Genomic DNA, 26,284 nt, shown 5'->3' with positions numbered 1-26,284 from the left:
AGATAATTTAAATTGAGCACCATCCATAAGGTAGCCGCATGGTGGGCTTGACTAGACTCCAAAATATTACAAATTGACAATTATACAGATGAACTCAATATTTAAGAGATGTCATCAGAGGAATGTAGGGATGAAGACAGATGGATCATATAGTGAGACTGAGGGATAAATAATTGACAACACATGACAAACTCTGTGTAATGTCAGGAGAAAGCAATAAAGACCCCATTTGTTGGATAACCACTCTATGAAGGATTTGCAGGAGGGATATGAGCAAAAATATGTGGGAGTTAGATGGTGCAGTGGATAGAGTGCTGGGCCTGGAGTTAGGAAAACTCATTTTTTTCCTGAGTTCAAATTTGATCTTAGACATGTATAAGCTGTGTGATCCTGGCAAGTCACTGAACCATGTTTGCTTTAGTTTCCTCATCTACAAAATGAGCTGGAGAAGGAAATGATAAAGTTCTTCAGTATCTTTGCCAAGAAAACTCCACATGGGGTCACGAAGAGTGGGATGTGACTGAACAACCACAAAAATGGGCAAAAATTGCCCAGGATGGTTAGACACGCATAAGCTACATTCCGTTACCTTTGGAGGGATTACCCACATAAATGAAATCACAGATCCATTAAAGCAGTGGCCTACGAGCCATTATTTCAGGGGTTGATCCATCGATCAACGATCACCATTGATTACAGTGACATGGAGCAGTTCAGCATTTCAAGTTTTAGCAGAGAAAACCCTAATCAATATGTCTTGGCACGCTGGTCTGTCAACAGAACTTGGATGGTGATTGCGTTCCGTTATACCTCTGAGTTCATCGGTGCAAACAACGGGTGTAAGACTTCAGCAAAGACAATTCAAGGAAAGAGCACAATGTGGTAGAGAGAGCGTTGGACTAGAAGTGGTTAGGAGACTTGAGTTCTAGAGCAGGCCCTGCCGTGTACTAGTGGTATGACCCCAGGCCTATAATAAAGGCCTACTCTGATGCCGTATTGCATAAAGGCGACCCTGTATTCTTGAAGGCTATACCAATGGAATATAGGCTTAGGAAAAGCTTGAAATAAAGACTTAGTAGGAGTTATTCAAGGATCAATCTATTTATTCTGTGTCCAGAAAAGCACATCACTGAAAAGCAATAACATTTTTTGGGCTGCAGTAACTCAGAAGCAATGGATTGGGAGTCCTTGCTTTGAATTCCTGCTCTGCTATTTACTTCATATGTGATCTCCCTAGGTCTCACCTACAAAATGAAGGTATCCAAGGTCCCTTTTAGCTCTAAGTTCTAGTAACTTGAAAACTCACAATATTCTTGTACTGAAGCCATGATCTTCAGGTATAATTCAATTTAATTCCAGCCAAGAAGCATTTATCAAATGCCCAACATATACTTAGAGGCTTCTAGGAAGTTTTAGATAGTAGATAGAATGTTAGACTTGGACTCAGAAAGACTTGGATTTAAATCTTGCCTTGGATACTTAATAAAGTGTGACCCTAGCTACAGTCAATTAACATCTCTGTTTTTCAGTTCCTTCATCTGTAAATGGGTTAATAGGTCAAATCTCATAGCGATGTTGTGAAGATTAAATGATATGATTTTTGTTTTTTAAAATTTAAAGTACTATATAAATGCTAGCCAGATTTGTTGTTATTTGATACTATAGATACAAAGACAAAAAAAAAAAGGAAATATTTGTGGTCTCGAGGCACTTACCTTTTACTGGGAGTAAACAAATCCATAGATAAGTAAATATAAATTTATATACCAAGTAAATGTGGAGTAATTGGAGAGACAAGTGTATCAACAATCCAGCTAGCAGCTGCTGTGAGGGTGTAAAACCAACAACAACCAGCTCACAGAATGCTGCAAGCCCAGGTCCTTTTGATCTGCTTTATTAAGGAAAGCAATGTTAAGGGGTTAACAATCTTACTTTAATCCAACATACAAATATCATTTACTTAGCTCAGGGGGAAAAAAACCAGGACCCTGAATTACAGACCAACTACAATTCATAGTTGTCAACATCTGAGTGTTCACCCGGGGAGCTCATTACAACAGCTGGCCCAGAGTCACGCATCACTCCTGCTGTGGCTGAGAACTCTGAGAGAGAATGCCAACCTCTGCACTTATATATCCTGTTCAGGGCCCTGAGGGCCCTGACCTCACCTAGGCTGGGCATAGAAAAGTTCCCCACCCCCAATATCACATCAGATACAAATCAATCAATGACTCCCAATTGTCACAGTGCTGAGAAATACAAAAAAAATCCCACTTTATCTGTCCCATTCAAACAAAGACCAAAATCATTAAAAGTCAACAGAAAAAAGTCCCACTACTACAAGAAGGGGCAAGAGGAAAAGAACTCAGGACAAGGGAATACTTGTATGAATGAAATCATAGATCTTTTTCCCCCAGACTGTGGTTTTATGTATTTAATATTTTAGTTGTTAGCATCGATTTTCACAAGAATTTGAATTACAAACTTTCTCCCCATTTCTACCCTCCCCCAAATCCAAGATGGCATATATTCTGATTGCCCTGTTCCCCAGTCAGCCCTCCCTTCTGTCATCCCACTCTCCCCACCCCACCCCCATGCCCGTTTCCCTTACTTTCTTGTAGGGCAAGATAGATTTTATGCCCCATTGCCTGCATACCTTATTTCCCAGTTGCATGCAAAAACAACTTTTTTTGAGCATCTGCTTTTAAAACCTTGAGTTCCAAATTCTCTTCCCTGCTCCCTCCCACTCCCCCCCAAGAAGGCAAGCAATTCGACATAGGCCACATGTGTATCATTATGTAAAACCCTTCCACAATACTCACATTGTGAAAGACTATATTTTGCTCCCTCCTATCCTATCCCCCTTTATTCAATTTTCTCCCTTGACCCTGTACATTTTCGAAAGTGTATGCTTTTGATTACATCCTACACCTATCTGCCCTCCCTTCTATCATCCCCCATTTTTTATCCACTTCCTCCTTCTTTCCCGTGGGGTAAGATACTCAACTAGGTGTATGTTATTCCCTCCTCAGGTCAAATCCAATGAGAGCAAGATTCACTTATTCCCCCTCACCTGCCCCCTCTTCCTTTCCTACAGAACTGCTTTTTCTTGCCACTTTTATGTGAGATAATTTACCCCATTCTATCTCTCCCCTTTTCCCTCTCTCAATATATTCCTCTCTCATCCCTTAATTTGATTTTGTTTTTTTTAGATATCATCCATTCATATTCAACTCACCCTGTGCCCTCTGTCTATGTGTACATATGTATATTCCCTTCATCTACCCTAATACTGAGGTCTCATGAATTACATACATCATCTTTCCATGTAGGAATGTAAAGAAAATACTTCAACTTTAGTGAGTCCCTTATGATTTCTCTTTCTTGTTTACCTTTTCATGCTTCTCTTGATTCTTGTGTTTGAAAGTGAAATTTTCTATTCAGCTCTGGTGTTTTCACTGAGAAAGCTTGAAAATCCTCTATTTTACTGCAAATCCATATTTTGCCTTGGACCATTATACTCAGTTTTGCTGGGTAGGTGATTCTTGGTTTTAATCCTAGCTCCATTGACCTCCAGAATATCATATTGATATCATATGATTGTGTTTCCACCATACTCAAATTATTTCTTTCTGGCTGCTAGTAGTATTTTCTCCTTGACCTGGAAACTCTGGAATTTGGTGACAAGATTCTTAGGAGTTTTCTTTTGGGAATCTTTTTCAGGAGGCAATTGGTGGATGCTTTCAATTTCTATTTTACCCCCTGGCTCTAGAATATCAGGGCAGTTCTCCTTGATAATTTCTTGAAAGATGATATCTAGGCTCTTTTTTTGATCATGGCTTTCAGTTAGTCCAATAATTTTTAAATTATCTCTCCTTGATCTATTTTTCATGTCAGTGTTTTTTCCAATGAGATATTTCACATTGTCTTCCATTTTTTCATTCCTTTGGTTCTGTTTAAAATATCTTGATTTCTCATAAAGTCACTAGCATCCACTTGCTTCAATCTCATTTTTAAGGTAGTATTTTCTTCAGTGGTCTTTTGGACCTCCTTTTCCATTTGGCTAATTCTACCTTTCAAGTCATTCTTCTCATTGGCTTTTTGGAGCTCTTTTGCCATTTGAGTTAGTCTATTTTTTTATTTTTATTTTTATTTTTGCTTTTTGGCAGGGCAATCGAGGTTAAGTGACTTGCCCAAGGTCACACAGCTAGTACATGTGTCAAGTGTCTGAGGCCGAATTTGAACTCAGGTCCTCCTGACTCCAGGGCTGGTGCTCTACTCACTGCGCTACCTAGCTGCCCCGAGTTAGTCTATTTGTTAAGGTGTTATTTTCTTCAGTATAAGTTATTGACTTATTTTTCATGGTGTTCTTGCATCATCCTCATTTCCCTTCCCAATTTTTCCTCTACTTTTCTAACTTGCTTTTCCAAATCCTTTTTGAGCTCTTCCATGGCCTGAGACCGGTTCATGTTTTTCTTGGAGGCTCTTGATGTAGGCTCTTTGACTTTGTTGACTTCTTCTGGCTGTATGTTTTGGTCTTCTTTGTCACCAAAGAAAGATTCCAAAGTCTGAGTCTGAATCTGAGTCTGTTTTTGCTGCCTGGCCATGTTCCCAGCCAACTACTTGACCCTTGAGTTTTCCACGGGGGTATGACTTCTTGTAGAGTACAGAGCACTTTGTCCCAAACTTGAGGGGCTGTGCTGTTGTTTTTAGAGCTATTTCTACACAGCAAGCTCTGCCACACCAGTGCTCCTCCTCCCCTAAGAACCACCAACCCAGACCTGACTCAGATCTAAGCAGGCTGTGCGCTCCCACTCTGATCCGCCACTTAATTCCTCCCACCAGATGGACCTAGGGCCGGAAGCAACTGCAGCTGTAGTTCTGTAGCTGCACCACCTCCGCTGCCCCCTGGGGAGGTGGATGAACTGCGAACTCCTTTCACTCTCTCCCAGTAGCTTTTTCCACTAACCTTCTCTGTTGTCTTTGGTGTTTGTGGGTTGAGAAGTCTTGTAACTGCCACAGCTCCATTATTCAGGGCACTAGGACCTGTTCCGCTCGGCTCCTGGTGTGGTTGGTCCAGGCACAGCCTGCGTTGGGTTCTGCTCCGCTCAGCTCCCAGCTCCATGAGTGATAGACCTTACCCAGTGACCATCCAGGCTGTCCTGGCCTGGAACCATGCTTCCCTCTGCTATTTCATGGGTTCTGCAGTTCTAAAATTTGTTCAGAGCTATTTTTAATAGGTGTTTGGAGGGTCCTGGGGGAGAGCTTTAGGCAAGTCCCTGCTTTCCTGCCGCCATCTTGGCTCTGCCCCCAATCATAGATCTTTTTAAGTATTCAAGTGACCTTGGGCAAATCACTTAACTCATTTGGCCTTTGGTTTTCCTAGCTAGATGAGATGATGTTCAATATTCCTCTAAGTGCTAAGAATTTATGATTCCAGGGAACTTAAAATTAACTTTCAGAAGGCAAATATTTTCAAACTTTTTTTTTTAATGTGAGTGCTAATAGCCACAGGCAGGCTACCTCACAACTTATTAAATTATACTTTGTATTTTGAGAGGAGCTTTACAGAATCCAGTTGTCAGGATTAAATACCATTTACAAACTGCTTTTGCAGCCAAAAAAAAATCACAGTTCTAAAATTTATAAGGTACAGGTTCAATTTATAGCCTAGTTATTGTTGCTGAAACTTGTACATATTGTAGTGGGGAATGTTCATTCCATTGAATGGAGTAGGCGTGTGTTTCCCAGATGTGTCCAGCATCACTGGAAAACTATGCTTTATGGATTTCCCTGTCACTCAAAACCAAAGCTTAAAAGACAGTCATGATAGGAGCAAAGTACTACTGGAAAAGTTTCAATTATTTCCCTGAGGTTTCATGCTGAAATGGTTATAGAGCTTTTGGTCAGTCTGTGGTGGTACTGGAGAATGGGAAAATAAAGTGCACAAGGAGACCCAGCTGGAGTCTCTAGAGTTTACAATTTTACAAATTGTAAAAGCATTAGGCTGTTTTAGTTTTAAGTAAGTACCATTATAATATACAACAATACAGGCAGAGGACCTCAGGGGTTATATACTCCAACTCATACCTGAATTGGAATCCTCTCTTCAACATCCTTGACATGGGGGCATTTAACTACCGCTGGAGGGGAGCCCACTATCTTCCAATGCGACTCATTTCACTGTAGGACAACCTGAATTGCTGAGGTTTTTTTCTCCTGATATCAAGCCTAAATCATTCTCTCCGCAACTTATAGGATCATAGCATCATAGACTTAAACTGGGAGACACTTTAGAGGCCATTGAGTCAACCCTTTTCTTTTACAGATGAGGAAATTGAGGATCAGAAGATCAAGTGACTTGCTCACGGTCACACCTAATCTGTGGCTAAGTAAAACAATTGACTCCTTCCATAGGATAAGCCTTTAAAATACATAGACCTCACCCTAAGTCTTTTCTCCTCCAAATTAAACATGCCTGGTTCCTTCAGCTAACTTTCATATAGGATAGCAACTAGGCCGCTCACCAGTCTAATCACTCTGCTCTCTGGATGCCTTCCAGCTTGTCAACATTTTTCCTAGAATGTGGTTGGAACACAGTATTCCAAATGTCTTCAAGGAGGGATGTTAAGGTGAAGCTTCCTAGACTGAGTTGTGTGATAAGGGAAATTTTTCTTTTCAACCTTCCCCTCTTCCACCTCCCCGCCTCCCCTCCACTTTCCCTCTCTATTTTCTAGTTTTGGTGACCATTCCCACATAGATAGCACATACTTTCCCTTAACTGATTAAAAAAAATTTTTTTGCATCTCTATGGGGGTGAGGATGAGAAACTACTCAAAGAATGCACTCTCAAACCTTTCCTTTCCCCCCACCACTATTAATTCTTGAGTAAGTGTTTGTAACCTTTTTTTGGTGTGTGTGTGTGTGTGTGTGTGTGTGTGTGTATGATGGGCTCCTTTGAGAGTCTGGTGAAGCCTATGGACTCCCCAGAATAATGCTTTTAAATGCACAAAAGAAAAAAATATATGATTACAAAGGAAACTAATTATGCTGAAATGCCATTATTAAAAACAACAACAAATTCATGGATCTCAGGTTAAGAACAACTGCCATAAAGTTGTTGAAGTAGGAATGAACCTAGTTCAGCCTTCTCATTTTGCAGATAAGGAAATTCTCCTTTAAGAGAGGAGAATTAAATTTGGGAAGGTCCCACAGCTAGACTAGAACCCAGGACTTTCAACTCCTAAGTTAACACCCTTTCCATTTCCCTCACACTAATGATTTGTCCTTTGTTCTTTTCTCCAGTGCTTTTCTCTGATAATGATCTGATAAGATAATTAGTACTAATGTATTAATGGCTATTAATAGCATTTATCTTTGCATCTTAATTGGTAACTTTTGCTGGACAATGATTTAATCCCAAGGAATTAGACTAAGTGGGAATAATGATGGATCTGTAAAGGAGAAATATTTCATTAAGTCCTTCTCAGATTCACAAAATCCAAGATTTGGAAATGATCCCTTTGGCATCACCCAGACCAAACATTCATTGAAAAATGAGCCCCTGTAAACATACTGGGTTGGTGCTGGTGGAGGCATTGGGCTGCTAGCCATGCAGATATCTCCCAGTCTCTGTAAACAATCATTTCTGATGGAATTCTGTCAATTAAACACTTTCTATTTACTCAAACTCAGCACTCCTTTTGGCAATATGAATCAACAATAATAATAACTATTATTCATCACCCTGAGAGAACCTTTTCTTAGGTGGCTTGTTCCCTTAAACCTATTTTTAGAACATAGAAGATGAGCGCTCTATTTTCAGACATTGCTGTTTGGTTGTCTCTTTTACGTGGTGCACTCAATATAGTGCTGGATCTGGAGTCAGGAGTACTTAAATTCAAATCCAGCTTCAGACACCTACTAGCTGTGTGACCCTGGGCAAATCACTTAACCTCTATTTACCCCAGTTTCTTTGTCTGTAAAATGGGGATAATAATAGTGCCTTCCTCTTAGTGTGGTGAGCATAGAATGAGTTAATAATGCCAGTGCCTGGCACATATAGTAAGCATTATACAATGTTAGCTGTTATTAATGGTATTATTATGATTAGAGAACCCTGATCAATTTTTTAACTTCTTTTGTTGAGATAGCACAGCATAGTAGGTAGAGTGCTGGATTTGAGGTTGACATCTTGGAGTTCAAATCCTGCCTCCCATACTTGCTGACTGTGTGACTCTGTGCAAGACCTGCTTCTTTATCTAAAATAGGAAAAGAGAAATCGATACCTCATAAGGGTGTAACAAGGCTCAAATGAGATAATGTATGTAAAGTGCTATATAAATCTCAGCTTTTATGGCTTGTATCCTTTCTAAAAATGTATATCCTACTGGTATAAAATTCCTTACATAGCTGTTGTATGATGGGGAAGGCCTCTGTTTTATGTGATTCACTCAAACAAAACCCAACTGTTCTCTGTCCTTCAATGAATTTGCAAGATTCTGCCTTAGTTGCCTTTTTTCTTTTCCCTGGAATGTTCTAGATTCAGACCTATCCTTTAAAGCCCAATTCAAATGCTCTCTCCTCTGTGAAACCTTTTTGGATTATCTTGACTAGTAACCACCTTCCCCCCTCAGAACTCATCTGGCACTTCATTTTGTATCTTTCTAATGTACTTATCAGTGCATAGAGTGCTGGGAATGGAGTCAGGAAGACCAGAGTCCAAAATCAGCCACTTACTAGGTGTGCCACCCTGGGCAACCTCAATCAGTTTCTTCAACTGTAAAATGGGGATCATATTAGCAACCACCTCCTAGGTTGTTGTGAGGATCCAATGAGATAGCATTTGTGAAGCTCTTATTACAGTGTTTGGCACAGAGCAGTCACTTAATAAATATTTGTTCCCTTCCTTTCTTTTGTCATGTAATAATTGTCTGCATTTGGACCTTAGCTCCATTCCATATGGAATGACCATGAGGGCAGGGATTGTCTTTTGCCTAAACCTTGAACCCTAATCTCTACCACTTCAGCACCTACCGTGATGCTCTGCATATAGTAGGCACTTAATACAATATTAATTGAACTGAATTAATTTGGCATGCCATAGAATGATCCATTTTATCATTGTTGTAATTATACTCTAAAGTAAAGACTTCATGACAGTGATTAAATACTTCCTCTGTCTCCCAAACATCCAGCCAGGGTTTCCCTTTTAATCTTATTAAATTGCCATTGGGGGAAAAAGATAAACCATTGTAATATAGAATGGGTTGCATATGTCAAGTTTGAAATGTTTGGAAAATATTCCGAGATATTATAGTCTTGCAGTCAATTTTCAGTTACATGCAGGGAGATTATATGCATTTTGGTTTATCAGGAGCCAAAAATGATTTCCAGTTTTAACTCACATTGCCACTCCCTTTATTCAATTCTCTTGCTTACATATCTTCCTTGCTTATTAATTTTAATACTGTTTCTTCAACTCATCTAGCAGCTTGGGTTGAGTGCTTAGCCTGGAGTTAGCAAGACCTGAGTTAAAATCTGACCTCAGACCTTGGCAAGTCACCTAACTTATTCACCTCAATTTCCTCAACTGTAAAATGGGAATAAAACAGTACCTACCTCACAGAATTGTTGTAAAGATCAAATGGGATAATATTTGTAAAGTATTTAGCTCACTATCTGGCACATAATAGGTGCTTAATAGATGCTCATTTGCTTCCTTCCCCACTTTATTTGCCAACTCTTGAATTCCCTTTCTACTAAACAATATTATCAAAGACAATTTGGCTATAGAATTTGCTACAAATTCTGACATATCCACAATGTTCCCAAAGTCTTAGTGTCATTTTAAATGTTCATAATGATATTAATGCATAAAATGCTACTAAGACTTTGGGGTACCCTGGATATTATTAAAGGAAATGACTTCTTTTCTAACTCTAATTCATATCTTGAAATTAGTGGGTTCCTCCTCTCAGACTATTTTGCTATAGGTATATTATTGGGAAAACTATTTTTGAGTGAAAAAGGTCAAAGAGAAAATAAGGAAAAATTAGTCTTGCCTAAACTGATCTACTTGAAATCATGAGTCGTGCCTGGTGACGGAGAATCACAAAATTTGGGGACTAGAAGTGACTTCAAAGATTTTTTTGTCCATCTCCCTTATTTTACAGAGGGTGGGGTCAAGGCCCAGGTAGAATAAGTGAATGGTGATGACAAGATAGTAAGAGAAACATGTGAGACTAAAAACCTAGGTCTTCAAAGTTCTAATCTAACGTTCTTTCCACTTCACCATATTACCTCCTCTACCCCACCCCCTTTTTTATTGTTGCTACCATTTTAGAGAAAATTCTATTAAATATGCATCAAAGGGAGTCTCTCCTGTCCTTCTACTTAGTCCTAGGATTATATGGAAGGGACCTTAGAGGTCATCATGTCTAACCTTATCATTTTATAGGTGATGAAACTGTAGAATGCAATCTCCTAGAGAGAAGGAACTATGTTGTGTTAAGGAGAGTTGCATGTGAAGGCCCACATCCTTATCATTTAGAAGTGATCTGATGTAGTAGAGAGAGCCGGCCTAGGGATCAGTATTACCTGGCTTCAAGTCCCTATCTTTGGCACATACTGACTTTGTGAATCTGAGCAAGTCACTTAATTTTTCAATGACGTGGGTAACTCTTAAGTGATCTTAAACTACAGATAGTTGCCCATCTGCACTGACAGAAGGAGCATCCTCACTGAAGAGTTGCCTACACAGATTAAATCACAGGTTCGAAGAAAAAACTTTCCCAATACCTTGCATATATGAGATACTTAATAAATGGGTATTGTGTTGGATTGGAGCTTAGGTTTCAACCCAGATTCTCCAAATTCAAATATAGTCCTCTTTATATTGCACTATGGGAAAAAAAACAGATCCTATACGTAGTATCTGGAAGGCCCCTTAGAGGTCATCTAGTATAGCCCTTTCATTTTATTGATGAGGAAACCAAAGGACCTCTCCCCCTTTGTCTGCTTCCCTGACTCTGTCTGTCTGTCTCTAGGCAGGTAGGTGAAACTGCAATCTGGAGTCAGGGAGATCTGAGATCAAATATGGCCTCAGGTACTGGCTGTGTGATGCTGGGCAAGTCATCTAACTTCTCTTTGTCTTAGTTTCCTCAAATGCATAGTAGAGATAATAATTCTATTTCTCAGGGTTGTGAAGATCAGATGAAATAATATCTGTAATAATATCTGTAAAGTACACAGTGCCTGGCACCTGGTGGAAGTGAAATAAATGCTGCTTCCTTCCTTCTTTCCTTCCTCCCTCCCTCCCTTCCTTCCTTCTTTCCTTCCTTCCTTCCTTCCTTCCTTCCTTCCTTCCTTCCTTCCTTCCTTCCTTCCTTCCTTCCTTCTCTGTGCCTCTTTCTCTGAGGTCATACAGCTAGTAATTGGAAGAGCCAAGATTTGTACCCAAGCCTTTAAACTCCAAGGTCAATATTGCCACATCAGCATAGACTCCACTAGTAGGCTATATAAGCAAAGCAGAACTGAAATGGCTCAAAAGAAATGTGAGATGCATAAGTTTAGAGAATCTACCCTAACTGTTCACATGGACTATTTGTGGCTGACCTGTGGTAGAGAATTCTGAGCTTATATAGTTGGACATGCTATGACTTGATTCTAACATAGTGGTGTCATTTTAGTCCTCTTTAAGAATGAAGTACAACAACCAGTAGCTACTAAGCACCTATTAGGTATCTAGCACTGTACTAGGCACATTGTTGGAGATACAAAAGAAGTAGAAGATTTGGCCCTTGCAGTTTTGGATGCTCGTGATCTCATTGGAGAGAACAAGATGAAGCAATGAAAGAAGAGTACCTGGCAGAGGACAACCAAGTACTGCACCCCATAGTACAGTAAAGTTCCATTGTATAGTTAGAGGATTCAACAGGAGGGAAGGACAGGGTTAGTAAAAGGGAAAGTTTCCTGGAGGAGGTGAGACTTGATGTGGGCATGTCCAATTATCTTCATTCCAGCAGAGCCCAGAAGACACAGATGGCTTATGATGTCAGTAGGGATTTCCTACTGTCAGCACATTGGATGTGCCAGGCAGCCTGGAAAGCTCTGAGCATATGGTGGTTTTTATTTCTCACTTTGAGCATTACCTAAATATAGGATGGCCTGTTGTCAAGTGGCCTGGACCTGGAGAATGGGGGGCCACCCCATTTTACCCTGAATGTTCTTAAAGCATCATAGAGTTCAGAGATGGAAGTGAGCCTAGAGCTCACCTAATATAACCAGTTCTTTTATTTTTACTTTTTTTTAGGTATGAGGAATTTAAGACCCCATGACCATAGGATCATAGATTTAGTTAGATGTCCTCTAGTCTAAACTCCTTACTTTATAAGACCTAAAGTGAGTTGCCCACAGTCATAGAGATAATAAGCATGGAAGCCAGGACTGAGATCCAGGTTCTCTGTCTTCAAATCAAGGGGCTGTTTCAGAATCACCCCTCCCTCCCTGAACCTCTTCTTTTCCAAAGCAATTAGTACAAACCCCTGCTCGATAGTGTCATCTACTAAGTTTTCACTGCCACCTCTTCCCCTAGTTTTCATGGAGTGCCCTATTACCAAGGACCCATTTAGGAGAACATCATAGGGTTTCCTCCCTTCTATTACTCCTTCCCTCATAATGAAGGTCCTATGCACGTACTATGAGACATTAGTCCTCCCCTTCTTATACTTTTAGTTTTGTTCTTGGTCTTGAGAGTCACTTAGGTCAAATACTCAAACTGTGGTTCTGACTAGCCTAGCTGCTGGGTCTCAGCCCTACATAATCTGCTTCTCTGGCTCTCAACTGTGGGTTGAAAAGTCTGAGTTTTAGGCAAACAATTCTCTTCCTACAACCCTTCCCCTCCTTTTCCCCTTATATTGGGATATTTCACTCTAGAAGGCCTGGGAGAGTCGCTCTTGATCCTTTAACCCCAGAAATGGATCCCAAATCAACCTCTCATTCAGGTTCTAGGTTTTAGTTCCTCCTTCACCCTTCCTTTACCTGGAGATATCCATGCTGAGGTCCCTGAATTCAGCTTTCTTTCTGTTTCTTGGTCACTGTCTCTGTTTCTCTGTCTCCCTCTGCCTGTTTCTCTGCCTCTGTCTCTCTGTCTCTAGGCAGGTAGGTGAAACTGTGATCTGGGGTTGGGGAGATCTGAGATCAAATATGGCCTCAGGTACTGGCTGTGTGATGCTGGGCAAGTCACCTAACTTCTCTTTGTCTCAGTTTCCTCAACTATAGAGTTGGGATAATAATGGTAACTATTTCCAAGGGTTGTCAGGATCAGATCTGTAAAGTGCTTAGCATAGTGCCTGGCACCCAGTGGGTGCTAAACAAATGCTTTTTTCTTTTCTTTTCTCTTCTTTTCTTTCCTTTTCTTCTCCTTCCTTCCTTCCTTCCTTCCTTCCTTCCTTCCTTCCTTCCTTCCTTCCTTCCTTCCTTTCTTTCTTTCTCTCTCTCTCTCTCTCTCTTCCTTCCTTCCTTCCTTCCTTTCTTTCTTTCTTTCTTTCTTTCTTTCTTTCTTTCTTTCTTTCTTTCTTCATTTTCTTCCTTACTTCCTTTCTTTCTTTCTTTCTTTCTTTCTTTCTTTTTGTCTCTGTTTCTGCCTCTTTCTTGTGGTAAGGTTATCTCCATTCTGGCTGATTTATCAGAACTGAAATTCTAACTAGTCAGATCCATTTGGCAGATTTGACCTTTGATGGAATATTGCCTATGTCACCTGTATTCTCCTTTATCTCTGGCCCTGTAGTATGGGCCCATATGTTTTAAGTTTTTTTGCCTCTCTTAGTATGGTTTCTTGAATGTTGCTTCCCAAAAGACCCATTGTCCCAAACTAACTTGTTTTCTAGCTCCGACTCTGTGTACCTTTGTGGGCCTTCTCTAGCTCCCCAGTTCATTGACTGAATTGAACTGTTAGACATATCACAGAGCAGAGTTTCTTAACCATTTTGTGTGCCATGGACCCCTTTGGCAACCTGGTGAAACCTATGGAACCCTTCTCACAATAATTTTTTTGTGCAAAAAATGCATAGGATTACAAAGGGAACCAATTATATTTAAATATAATTATCAAAACATTGAAAAAATCATAAGCTACAGGTTAAGAACATCTGTTTAGATAATGGATATGTTTCCTCACTTGAAGCTATGGGATCCAAGTTCTTTTAGGAAGAGAAGTAATCTGTGAAGCCTTGTGCCTCTTCTCCTGGAAGTATATGTGTATGTATGTATGTATGTATGTATGTGTGTGTGTGTGTATATGTGTGTAGGGGTGTGTGTGTGTGTGTAGGGGTAGTATATACAGGTGTGTAGGTGTGTGTAGGTATCCATAGGTGAGTGTGTGTGTGTGTGTTTATGTGTGTGTGTATCTGTATTTACAATGATTAAAAACATAATTCATGGACCTACAGCACCCTTTTACAATTTGAAAAGCTTATTTTAGACACATGGACAATTTCTGAATTTGATGGTCAAGGTTTTGAATATTTGTAATGTACTCTGGGAACTTACCATGATGATACTTTATTCAGCTGGGGCCATGAGATGCAGAGCTCCATGTAGAGCAAGGGAGTAGGTTATGGATGGCATCAGGTTGCATGCCAATTTACTTTGTGGGGGCTGATTAAGCTAGGGTATCCTTGGGAAGGCTGTAGACTTTATCACTTCCCAGTTTAGCCTACTGTCTCCTTTTCCAGTCCTTACTTCTCCCACTCTGAAATCATGGGAAAGGGAAAAAAGAAGTCATTGAATCTCAGGGCATGAGAGGAGGAAAATGGAAAGATGAAAAAGGGGAGAAAGTAGAGAAAAAGTGAGCGAGCATAGATCTGTATCTCTTACCACCCTTAGCTCTTTTTTTTCTATCATCTATATGACTGGGTGAGGAAGTGAAAAAGTCCATGTAAAAAAGAATATTAGCTTGATCTATCTTAATTGATCTATTTGTGGGCAGTTTGGTATTAAGGAAAAAGTGCTGACATCAGACTCAAAGGAACAGGGTTCAAATCCCACCTCTGACACTACCTATTTGATCTTGGGCAACTAATTTAACTACCCTAATCTTCATTTCCCCCAATTGTAAAATGAGAGGGTGGTCCAGATGACCTCTGAGGTCCCTCCATTTATACATCAATGATCTTATGGTCTCTGAGATGAATTCCCCATAAGTGGAGAGGGCCATCTCAATCATCCACCAAAACAGTCAGGACTATTTTGAACAGTAGATAATCCAAACATCTATTACACTTGATGAGGGCACAGTCTCTGGGAACCCCTTGAACCCTTGAACTCTCCTTGAATCTTCCCACTTGATCTGGCCTTGGCCTGAGGCTATAACCATTAGGCCCAAATGCCTACCTTGGCCAGTCCTCTATTGTCCAGCTGTTTCCCACCCTTAATCCTGATCAAAATATCTATACCCTAGCTCTGTTACCCTAGCCCTTTATGGTCTGTCATTTCCATATAGCCTTCAGCTGTTTCCCCCACCCTGGAGTCTGACCTCATCCCAGTCCCTTCAAGCTCCTCCTTAGACTCCTCCTTAAGTCCCTCCCTAGACCCCTCCTCTAGTCACCCTAGAGCACCCCTCAATTCCTCCCACAATCTTTGTGTATATAATCTCCATTTTGCCTCCATGAGGTTGGTCAGATCCAATCTAGCTCAGATGGGTCTGGCCCGCTTTCCTTACAGGCGTCACAAGGGGTGGGATCTCTTGGGGCAGGCCTATTTGGCTAACTCTTAATAAACTTTATCTTTTCCCTTGGCTGAGAAAGCTTGAGTCGAATTCTTTCAGCAGGACCCGGTGTGTCGGTACTTTGGGGTGTCGAGCACCTCTCACCCCAAACCCTCATCATTTATGGTTCCCTGAACCGGGAAGAACTGCTAATCTCAAGTTCTTCTCCAGCCAAGACTGAAGGTATGTGAGCCTCCCCCTCTCCTAATCCCCCTCCTCGCTCTCCAAGCATTTTGGATGTGCTTCTCGGGTCTGACCTCAGCAGGTCCCAGTGGGTCGGACAGCTCGGTCCAGTGGTCTCAGTGGGTCGGACAGCCGGGCGGCTGTCCTGTTCATCCTGACGCTATCAGGCGGTTCTCGGTCCAGTGGTCTCAGTGGGTCAGACAGCTAGGAGCCTGTCCCATTCATCCTGAAGCTATCAGGTGGTTCTCGGTCCAGTGGTCTCAGTGGTTCGGACAGCTAGGAGCCTGTCCCGTTCATCCTGACGCTATCAGGTGGTTCTCGGTCCAGTGGTCATGTCGGAGGCCATGAACCTAAGCATGGCTTCTGAGGCATGAAGGACATGTACGGATGCCCCATCCGGAAGCATGTGCCAGATCCTTTCAATTGTTTCAGCACTGGGAATTTGGGAAAGTTTCAGGTACCTTCTGCATATTTTGTTTTCTTGTTTTATTTTGTTTGTCTCCCGACAATTACTCCTAACTTCTCCTTTACTAAGGAGGAAGGAATTTCCAGCCGAAGGGACCCCTACTCCGGTTTTGGCCTCATGGCCTGCCTCCACTGCAGGCCCTGCAACATCTATCACCATGGGCCCTACCCCCAAGGCAATCCCTACTCAGGTTCCAGCCTCGGGCCCTGGTCCCATGGCAATATCTCCTCCCCTAGCCCCTCTCTCTGAGGTAGCACCCACTTGGGTCTCTGGGGTATCTTCCCCTCTGACCTCTACCACTCCTCAGGTATCAACTGATTTTCTCCCTTGTCAGCCTGATCCCCTGGCCTTGCAGTCCAATTTAGTTCAGCCAGCACTGCCCAGTCCCTACCTCACAAGAAGTGGGACTTCCTATATCCCTCCCCAAGCCTCAGTCTCCACAGCAATCTCAAGGCTTTTTTCCCTGAGGGAAGTGCCTTCTTCCTCTACAGGGACGATCAGGGTACACATTCCATTCTCCAATTCAGAGATCATTCAGGTTAAGGAGAAGCTGGGGAGATACTCAGAAGACCCCACTAAGTTTACTGAGGGTTCTAGGGATCTGTCCCCACAATTTGAAGGGGCAGCAATCCTTAGCATGTATTTCATTAATCAGTCTGCTCCAGATATTAGGAGGAAACCGCAGAAACTGGCCATGGGACCCCAAACACCTCAGGTCCAATTGCTGGAGACGGCCTTTGGAGTTTTCAACAATAGAGACCTGGTTGCAGCAGAGGAAAGAAAATGCAGGGAAAGAGCTAGAGACAGAGAACACGCTCAATTCTTGGCTGGTGCCATGGCCAAGAAAAGACCCAAGGAGTGCCCCTCCAGGGAGCCTCCTTGGAAGCCCATTGGCTTGGGCAGTGGTGAAACCTGCTTTCAATGCCACAAGGAGGGTCACTGGTCCAAGGAGTGCCCCTCTAGGGGGCCCCCTGGAGGAAGCCCCCAGGATCCAGGCCTCCAGGACCGTGCCCAGCATGTAACCAGGAGGGACATTGGAGGAAGGATTATCCCCGAGGTTGGAAAAGTGGTAGAGCCTCCTCCCAGTACCTTGTCCTCCAGTCTTCTCAAGACTCGGAAGGAGGGGAAAGCCTGGGACTTGGCTGTGCTCCCACTTTCTCCACCTCTCTCGCGGAGCCCTGGGCGAAATCAAAGCAGAAGGTAAGGTTACCCACTTTATCACAGCTATGTTCTCTTGTTTTAACTAGTTGCTCTGGCCCCACATGCCCCTCGACCCATCGGGTCATGGGCATCAAGGATCTGTTGTTTGAACACTCCTTCTCTGGCCCTGTCCCCTTGTTGGGAAGGGACCTGATGGTGAAATTGGGAAGCCAATTTTCTCTAGTTAAACCTCATAACTCCCTTTTCCCTCTTTTTCCCAGACCTCCCCATGTTCCCTCAGAGGTGTGGGAGAGGGTTGAGCCAATTGTTTGGGATCAGGGAATTCCTGGGCAAGCTACTTCTGCCACCCCAGCCATAGTTCCCCTCCATAGCCTTCAATATCCAATTAAGCCCAAGGCTTGGGAGGGACTGCAACCATTAATTGCCACTCAAGGCCCTGACTCACTCCCTCTAGAGTGGGGCCCCTATCCACCACAAGTTTTTGGGACTTTGAAAACTAAGTTGACCACCACTCCAGCATTAGCTTTACCTAATCTAGAAAAACCTTTCACTCACTCTGCTGATGAAAGGAGAGATCAGGCTTTTGGAATCCTAACCCAGTCCTTAAGACCTGACCGCAAGTCCTGTTTTCCAAAACAATTCTCTGACTGCTACAGCCATTCAAATTGAGGAAGCTTCTAAACCTCTAGCAGACTAGCCCCTAGAAGCTCTGACTTGCCAGGGCACCCAGGAAGCAGAGGGCCACCAGTGCCTGGCTAACCACAAACCTTGCTCTTAGATACCCTCGATCTAATTTGGATGTGCTACACACTTGTGAACCCCGAAGCAGTGTGGTACACAGAACAAGTGATTAGGGGAGCTGGGTATGAAATAGTCATCTTTAATTCCCACCAGGGATATTGTCCTTTCTCTGTACTCCTGTACTGTCTGTTTTGTTGTTTGCTTAACCTCCTTGCCAGGTTTGTCTCCTCCAGGCTGTAAGCCATTAACTTCCAGATGACTGTGGACCCCTTCAACTGGACCCATCAAGCCAGCTCTACACCCCTTGCCAGCAGGAAGCAGTTTCAGAAGCTGAGGTCTTCGTCCCTTACCCCAAAAGAATTTGGGTCCCATTTGTTTGAGGGGGGAATGATGAGGGCACAGTCTCTGGGAAACCCTTGAACCCTTGAACTCTCCTTGAATCTTCCCACTTGATCTGGCCTTGGTCTGAGGCTATAACCATTAGGCCCAAATGCCTACCTTGGCCAGTCCTCTATTGTCCAGCTGTTTCCCACCCTTAATCCTGATCAAAATATCTATACCCTAGCTCTGTTACCCTAGCCCTTTATGGTCTGTCATTTCCATATAGCCTTCAGCTATTTCCCCCACCCTGGAGTCTGACCTCATCCCAGTCCCTTCAAGCTCCTCCTCAGACTCCTCCTTAAGTCCCTCCCTAGACCCCTCCTCTGGTCACCCTAGAGCACCCCTCAATCCCTCCCACAATCTTTGTGTATATAATCTCCATTTTGCCTCCATGAGGTTGGTCAGATCCAATCTAGCTCAGATGGGTCTGGCCCGCTTTCCTTACAGGCATCGCAAGGGGTGGGATCTCTTGGGGCAGGCCCATTTGGCTAACTCTTAATAAACTTTATCTTTTCCCTTGGCTGAGAAAGCTTGAGTCGAATTCTTTCAGCAGGACCCGGTGTGTCGGTACTATGGGGTGTCGAGCACCTCTCACCCCAAACCCTCATCACACTGGCACTGGGCTATGCCCCTATATTTTCATTAGGATGTATTTATCAGATCTTCTGAGAATTCACTATACAAATTTAACTGAATAATGAAATTTTAGCCTTAAAATCTGTTCCACATCCTGTCCTATTTCTCAGTATCTATCTCCTTATTCTTCACTGGAAGATGGCCACATATGGCATCACTTCTCAGACTGATGCAAAGCACCAACCCAATTTATCTCTTCATATGTTATTTTGTGCCCCTTCTCTTTCTCTTTGCCCATCCCAGAAGTAAAGGATTTGACCAAGACATAACTGGATTAGCATAAACTAAGATCTTAAATGTGCAAGTGGAAGAATTAAGCAAAGTAGTTGACCATATTTAAAAAAAAACCTAACCCAAAACACAAAAGGAAAATAACATTTCTAAAAAGCCAAAATACAGATAATTAATCTGCTAATGGAGAAATCACTGTAAGACTGGAGTCAATATCTTACAATATCTACTGAACCCTTCAGTACCTTTATGTACTCACTACACTCACTAGGAAAATATTTGTTACATTCCTTATTCTGACCTTTAAAGAGCCCCAAATTGTAATCAGAGCTACTTTAAACTGCATGTTAATTACCTTTATTTTCTTTACTGGCCTTTGTTCAGCATAAGAATGTTAAGTGGAGAGAGATAGCTGGAATTCCTTAGTGGAACTTGGTTATCTCAATATCCTTTGATATTCTCCCCAAACCCATAAAAAGGAAGTAGGGGGCATCCAAACAGATTGTCTTAACCTCTAAGATTTCCTTTGATATTGCTTAAAGAATCTGGCAGATTTATTTTTTGGTAAGAGCATCATTTCCCCCCTTTTCCTCTGTTTTACGTGGTAACAATTCATGGCATCTATGACTGTCCACTGTAATCCCAATCTACAAAGGAACACGATGGATGGTGTATCTGGTTTCAGCATTACACTTTCAGTGATAAAGCTGAGTCCCAAAGAGAATGCTGCTAGAGAATCATATATTGTACATCTGGATGGCAGAGGCTGAGAGATTTGCTCTTATTTGGTGTCCTAGGAATGAAAATTAAATTTTTAATAGCACTTGTTAGACTTATTAATCATCTTGGTTGATTATTATCTCTCTACAGTCTTGTCTATAGTTCCAGATACGATTCATTCGTCCTTTGAACTCTTGGAATTCACCAATCGGGATCATCCAGGCTAACACTTTTACCTTTACTTCAGTTTGCCCGACAAGAGTATTTTGTTGATCTCAATAATATGAGTGGTTGTAGTTATATAGACCAGGTTCCAGAATTTCATGGGAAGTTAGGAACTCAGAGTAAGGAGGATACAATTTTAATGTAAACATTTTATGCAGTGTGTGCTCGTAAATGTTTACTAGTATATGCATTGCATGCTGGTAAATGTTTAACAACTGGCTCTCTAGAAAGGGAATGTATGCACAACACAAATTTAAGTTAAACATATAGTATTGGTTTTTTTTTTCCATCACTTTCTTAAGTCTGGACAATCTACAAAACAATAAATCGAGCTCCGATTTGTGGCATTTGCTGACTTCTGAGTTTTAAGTGCTCACACTGAAAATTTCACAATTGGCTCTTGAGAATATCACAGTACAAGCTGGCTCCAATACACTCCTACTTTTGTCCTATGGCCAGTGTTCAGGTTTGTCTTTATGATGATTATGTGTGGAGTACCACTTTTATACTAGGATATATATCGGAGTACAGATTTTTGAGCTTAAAGGGACTTCAGAAGACATCTAGTTCAAACTCCTCATTTTACAGATGACTGCAAATCTTGTGCTCTTTCCCCAAGCATGGTACATGACAATGGCTTTCAAAAGATAATAAAACATAACTTGAACTTGAAATCATAGCAGCTATATTTAGAACTAGAAGAGATTTTTGAGATCATCTAATAACACCTCTTCCTAATGAGGGCACAGTCTCTGGGAAACCCTTGAACCCTTGAACTCTCCTTGAATCTTCCCACTTGATCTGGCCTTGGTCTGAGGCTATAACCATTAGGCCCAAATGCCTACCTTGCCCAGTCCTCTATTGTCCAGCTGTTTCCCACCCTTAATCCTGTTTCCCATCCTTAATCCTGATCAAAATATCTATACCCTAGCTCTGTTACCCTAGCCCTTTATTTTCTGTCATTTCCATAACCCCAGACCACCCCTCAATCCCTCCCACAATCTTTGTGTATATAATCTCCATCTTGCCTCCATGAAGGTGGTCAGATCCAATCTAGCTCAGATGGGTCTGGCCCGCTTTCTTTACAGGCCTCGCAAGGGGTGGGATCTCTTGGGGCAGGCCCATTTGGCTAACTCTTAATAAACTTTATCTTTTCCCTTGGCTGAGAAAGCTTGAGTCGAATTCTTTCATCAGGACCCGGTGTGTCGGTACTTTGGGGTGTAGAGCACCCCTCACCCCAAACCCTCTTCACTTCCATTTTGCAGATGAGGAAATTGAGGCCCAGAGACATTAAGTGATGTGCCCAAAGCCACAAATAAGTGGCAGCAGTGGGATTTGAACTCAGTTCTTTCTTCTCAGTTTCTTTCCATTGTATGTTGCTGCCTCCACTCTGTGCTGACCTCATTTGCAGGATATAAAGCATTAATTTAATATGTAACCTAAAATAACTCATTATGGAATTGTACTGTAATGGCTTAACACAAATGGAATCTAGAGAATATACAGTAGCCTTCCTGTAGTAGAGCATTTTTTTAAACTGCATGTAAGCACAGTTCACATAAGTACATATTTAGAAAAATGGCACAGAGATTCCCAGCTTAGCTGATTAAATGATCTCTAGTGAGGTATTTATACCAATTACCAAACATCTAACCAGCGACTTTAAATGACACTGAAAATATACCAATATCAATTATAAGCCATCTGTTTTTAGCTTATTAAATAAAGTTTGGGGAATAACTGTTATTTTCTTTGTTTTTTTTTTTTAAAGATGGACCACAGACAGTCTGAACTAAAGAGAGAACCATTAATGTATTTGCTATGGGAAGTCTTTTTTAAGGGTAAAGCAGCAGTATGGGAAATTTTGAAAACTATGAAATGATTGAATAGGATGGCCCGCATTATTACAGAAAATAGTATCATAAACCTCAGAAAGCACAAATAGGAAAAGAAAAACAGGATATAGGTTTTATGTCTTAGGAAAATTGTAAAAAAACACCCACCCCAAAACAACAACTATAAAAAACTGTCTTTGCCCCTCTCCCTCCCCAAGGCAAAGCAAAAGCAAGAATGTTTTAAAATATCATAGCTTATGAAAACCTGTGGTATTAAATTATCACTTGCTCAGGATGAGTCTTGAAATGTTACCCTATTGTTTAATATATTTGTAGATATATACATTTATATCTATCTATCTATCTATCTATCTATCTATCTATCTATCTATCTATATATATATATATTACAGACCTTATCAATGGTTGGCCAATTTGAAGTCTCCAAAATTATGATAAACTTCAGATGAGCTTTTTCCTTTTCTTCCTAGGAGAGCTGAAATTTGCCTTGCCTATTTGTTAAAATTTGCTTGATCCGCAGTGAGTTTTGAGCAACTGTGGCCTTGAAGCTGCAAGTGTCCTCTTTGAATATGACATTCTTACCTCCCCCTTCCCCATTCTATATTTGGTAACTGAACTCATGTTTCAGCAGAGGGCCACTATCTGGCATTCCAGTAGCAGAGCCCTTAGGCTTGCAGTTCTGAATAACTGAGCTCTGAGAGTTCTTAGAAACTCAGGGCAATTGGTGGAGGAAAAAAAGGTCTCTGCTGCCATCAAGATAGTATTTAAAACATATGCTCTTACATTCTAATCTTAAAAGTCGACTACCACCACATTTTTATGGAGTTCCTAATCAATGCAAGACACTGCAAGCAATTTGTTAATGGGGGAAAATGGACTCCTTACAAGGACCCCAGTCATCTTAGCATTTTCAACCCTCAGCTTTCCTCTGCTACTTCGGAAAGGACAAATTTGAATTTTTTTCTTTTACTTACGTGATAATCTGTCATACACTAGTAAATCAGATTTCTTTTAAAAAAACACTGACTTCTTATCAAATTAAAACTTAGAAACCTGGCATAGCCTCTTCCTGTAAAGAATGACTGTATCTGTAGCCAGAAGACCAGAAACCCTGAGGAAAATATGAAAAAATGAGCATTTAAGATTACAGGAGCACTTTATTTATCTTATCTCATTTAACCCCTAAGAAAACCCTCTGAAGCAGTTAGATTTGGGCTTCGAAATGGTCATGAGCAAATGATAGGTATTTTGGGGAGAGTGAGGGGCATTATTATCCCTATTTTCAAGATGAGCAAACCAAGACTCTGGGATGTTGAGTGACTTCCTTAAGCCACAATATGAGAAAGAGCTAGAAATAGGTTTAAAAATGAGGTCTCTTCTGACTCCAAGTTAAAGGCTCTTTCTGAGTGCTAAGAGTAACAGATGCATCTTTTAAAGGGCCAGATAAGTAGTCAACAAACTCACTGAACAATATTTTGTGAGACATGTCATTACCCTTTTATGAGGTGCTTGAACTTAGTTGTTTTCTACATAAACAACTGAGGCAGTTATCCAGATGAATTAATTGAATTTATAATTTTCCATTTCATTTTATTTATGTAGACAGAAACTAAAATTAAGTCATTATGGATACTATGACTAACAGCACAAGCCTGACCCATGTGGGTGGGAATTTTTTTTTACATGCCACAGAACTAGATTGTAAATTAATAAGAGCTGTCACATTGCTATAGAGAGAAAGACTATTCAGAGGTGATTTGTGCATTCATCCCCACAGGTGCAAACTGCCTTACAAGTATTCTGTTAGTAATTTCATAAAAGCATTCTAGTGCATAAGAGCTAGCAGATAGGGGATATGTTAGTGGAATTATCTCTCCACGTTTACATATTGGACTTGGAGTAAAGAAGTCCCAGGTTTGAATCCTGCTTCAGACCTGGCTGTATGATAGTAGGAAAGTCACAGCTTTCTGGGCTTCAGTTCCCTATTCTGTGAAAAAAAGGATTGGGTTTATGATCTCCAAGGTTCCTATGAGCTCTTAATAAATATTTTACTTTTTCTAAGTAGATGAAAAAGAAATTTTTAATATTCATTTAAAAATTTTGAGTTACAAATTCTCTTCCTTCCTCTCTCCCTCCCCCCACTCCTCCTTGAGAAGGAAAGTAATTTGATAAAGGTTATACATGGCTAGTCATAAAAAATATTTCCATATTAGTTACGTTGTGAAAGAGAACACAGACCAAAAAGAAAAATAAATAAATAAATAAATAGTATGCTTTGATCTGCACTCAGACTCCATCAGTTTTTTCTCTGTGAGTGGTTAGTGTTTTCCATTATAAGTCCTTCAGAATTGTCTTAGATCTATGTATTGCTGAGAATAGCTAAGTCATTCACAGTGGATCGTCATTCAGTGTTGCTGTTGTTGTGTACAATGTTTTCTTGATTCTGCTCGTTTTACTTTGCATCAGTTCATTTAAGTTTTTCCAGAAGCATCCTACTTGTAATTTATTATAGCACAATGGTATTCCATCACAATCATATACGACAACTTGTTCATTCATTCCCCAATTGATGGGCATCCCCTCAATTTCCAATTCTTTGCTACCATAAAAAAACTGTTATAAATATTTTTGTACATATTGGTCCTTTACTTTTTTTTTAGTCTCTTTGGGATATAGATTGAGCAGTGGTATCTCTATGTGAAAGGGTATACACAAGGACCAAACAAGAGATAGAGAGCATTATAAAATGTAAAATAGGTAATTTTGATTATATTAAATCAGAAAGGTTTTACACAGGCAAAACCAATGTAATCAAGATTAGAAGAAAAGCAGAAAACTGGGAAAAAATTTTTATAGCATGTATCTCTGATTTCTCATTTCTCAAATATATAGAGAACTGAGTCAAATTTGTAAGAATATAAGTCATTCCCAAACTGATAAATGGTCAAAGGATATGAACGGGCAGTTTTTAGAAGATTAAATCAAAGTTTTATATATAGTCATATGAAGAAATGTTCTAAATCACTACCGATTAAAGAAACATAAATTAAAACAACCGTGAGGTATCACCTCACACCTATAAGACTGGCTAATAGAAAAGGAGGATATCAGAGTGGATGTGGGAAAATTGGGACATTGTTGGTGGAGTTGTGAACTGATCCAACCATTCTGAAGAGCAGTTTGGAATTATGTTCAACAGGATTATAAAATGGTGCTTACCTTTTTGTACAGCAATACCACTACTGGGTCTATATCCCAAAGAGATTTTAAAAAGGGAAAAAGGACCTGTTTGTACAAGTGTATTTATAGTAGCTCTTTTTGTGGTGGCAAAGAATTGAAAATTGAGGTAATACCCATCAATTATGTGTTAGTGTAATTATTATTTTAATGTGTTATAAGAAATGGAGAGCACAATGTGTTCAGAAAAACCTGGAAAGACCTTAACTGATGCAGAACGAAACAAGCAAAATGAGAGCATTATACAAAATAATAGCAATATTGTATGATGAAAAACTGTGAATGACTTAGCTATTCTAAGCAATACAATGATCCAAGACAATCCCATGATGAAAAATGATATCTGCTTCCAGAGAAAAAACTCATAGCGTCTGAATACAGACTGAAAAAACAAAATACATTTCTTTCTTTCTTCCTTCCTTCCTTCCTTCCTTCCTTCCTTCCTTCCTTCCTTCTTTCCTTCCTTCCTTCCTTCCTTCTTTCCTTCCTTCCTTCCTTCCTTCCTTCCTTCCTTCCTTCCTTCCTTCCTTCCTTCCTTCCTTCCTTCCTTCCTTTCTTCCTTCCTTCCTTCCTTCCTTTTTGAGTTTTCTTCTACAAAATGACGAATATAGAACTATGTTTTACATGATTGCACATGTATAACCTCTACCAGAGTGCTTGCCTTCTCAGAATGAGGTTAGG

The 26,284-nt window shown here is 40.8% G+C and overlaps 1 protein-coding gene across 4 annotated transcripts in view; it reads right to left on the bottom strand.

Moving 5' to 3' along the window:
* The window catches only part of PALLD (palladin, cytoskeletal associated protein), a 593,228-nt gene extending 570,333 nt beyond the window's left edge, over positions 1–22,895 (bottom strand). For all 4 annotated transcript variants that reach the window (XM_036763236.1, XM_036763233.1, XM_036763235.1 and 1 more), the window contains exon 1: positions 22,761–22,895. The gene's annotated coding sequence lies outside the window, so the exon portion shown is untranslated. The remainder of the gene's footprint in view (positions 1–22,760) is intronic.
* Between the last annotated feature and the right edge of the window lie 3,389 nt (positions 22,896–26,284).

Source organism: Trichosurus vulpecula, chromosome 6, assembly GCF_011100635.1.
Source record: "Trichosurus vulpecula isolate mTriVul1 chromosome 6, mTriVul1.pri, whole genome shotgun sequence".
Classification (NCBI taxonomy): domain Eukaryota; kingdom Metazoa; phylum Chordata; class Mammalia; order Diprotodontia; family Phalangeridae; genus Trichosurus; species Trichosurus vulpecula.
The sequence above is the reverse complement of the archived record's forward strand: the minus strand, read 5'-3'. Positions and strand labels throughout refer to the sequence as shown.